Below are 1717 nucleotides of genomic sequence, written 5' to 3' on the forward strand. Positions count from 1 at the left end.
TCCACTTCTTCCAGCTCTTCCGTTGCTTCATTCCTCCCATGGCTGCAGCTCCCGCCGCTGTCCATGCTCATCGCCCAGAAGTCCCCACTTTCGACCTTGCAGACCTGCTGGGAGATCGGCCAGGCCTACTTCTCCGTGAAATAGCCAGTGCTTGTCGTGAGTGGGGCTGTTTTCAGGTACGTTCTAGCCCTTTGGTTCCGCAGATCATGGTCAAGGCTCGTATCGCTCTGCACTTTTTCAACACGTCTTATTTGTCTTGTAAGGTTGAGAATCATGGCGTCCCTCGAGAGTTGGTCAATAGTATGCGCGCAGCTGCTCGACATTTCTATGAGCAACCATCTAGGGATAAACAACGTTTTAGCACGACCGGGAGAGAGAAAGGGATCACCTTTATGTCAAATGAGGCGACTGAAGCGGCAAACTGGCTGGAGATACTGGTAATACGACGTCGTCCAGGTGTTTGCAATGGGTTTCAAGAGGCATCGGAATGTTTTGGGTGAGTCACACGTTTGAACGGCTTTCACTAGTAGCAGCGCGCTTGAAGAAAATGAAAGACAATGACGACTTGTCTCAATGATGCAGGGAAACTGTTAAAGAATTTGGACGGAACATGGAGAACCTGGGGAGCATTCTTTATTCTCTTATATTTGAGAGCCTGGGATTGGAAGCGGCGTACCTGAAAGCTGCATTACCGACAATTGAGCGGGCAGTACTCACCCTTAATTTCTACCCCGCTTGCCCTGTTCCTAGTACACAACTGGGATTCAAAGAGCACTCTGATTTCGGAGCTCTTACGCTCATAATTCAAGACGAGGTCGGGGGATTGCAAGCGCTCTCCAATACAGGCGAATGGGTAGATGTCAAACATCGGCCTGGTACAATCTTGGTGCTTTTGGCAGACCAACTCGAGGTGCGCCGTTTCTCTCGTGCATGTGACATCCTTGTCTCTCACTACCTGACAGCTTGCATGTCTCCGTATTGCCTTATTAAAACGCCCGTCTCTCTCTCTCCCTCTTGTCTTATTAAAACGCGTCTCTCTCTCCCCTATATCATGCATAGGAACTCACGGGACCCTTTATCTTGCAGATTTTGACCAATGGAAAGTACAAGTCCTGCATACATAAAGTGGTCGCAAATAATTAAAAGCTTAGACTCTCAATGCCTTTCACTTTTGAACCTTGAAGAAGATATTATTGCTCCTCTTGCAAGGCTTATAAATGATGACAATCCACCACATGGCACGCTACTTTGATCTAAAGTTACCGACTTCAGAAAGAGGCCTCAACTTTGCTAGAGTTCCATATGTTGCACATTCAATTGCTTAAATCACCATCATACTTGGTCAATAAGTCAAGTAGCGTGACTCATGGGCATAGGTAATGAATAAGGGGTAACTGATCCAATTTATCTAGCTATCATTTTTTGTCCATGTTTGTATATCCATGTAGTATAATATATTTATCTTTTGTATTCTCTCATTTTTCCAAGTTTATCCACATAGCTACATATATTGCTTCATCGTTTCGTTCATCTCTTAGCTACCTTACTAGCTTTTTTATTGAGTACTACATGGTATACTAGCTTAGGATCCTACTATACACTTAGCCAAATCACTTGGAATGTTTTATCATCGCCTTGGCATAGCTGCCTCTAGTAACAACCATGGTATAACAATGGAATACGTATTGGGTAGATTCTCACTAGAATTCAACAAAGG

The 1717-nt window shown here is 44.7% G+C and overlaps 1 pseudogene across 1 annotated transcript; it reads left to right on the forward strand.

Moving 5' to 3' along the window:
• On the forward strand, positions 1 to 1382 carry LOC147899236 (flavonol synthase/flavanone 3-hydroxylase-like; annotated as a pseudogene). Its single transcript, XR_015541472.1, has 4 exons — positions 1 to 176; positions 264 to 496; positions 583 to 910; positions 1087 to 1382. The product of XR_015541472.1 is annotated as a flavonol synthase/flavanone 3-hydroxylase-like (transcript).
• Positions 1383 to 1717: the final 335 nt, after the last annotated feature.

This window comes from Dipteris shenzhenensis, chromosome 8 (genome assembly GCF_047967505.1).
Source record: "Dipteris shenzhenensis isolate YYH24624 ecotype China chromosome 8, Dip_SZ_1.0, whole genome shotgun sequence".
Lineage (NCBI taxonomy): Eukaryota > Viridiplantae > Streptophyta > Polypodiopsida > Gleicheniales > Dipteridaceae > Dipteris > Dipteris shenzhenensis.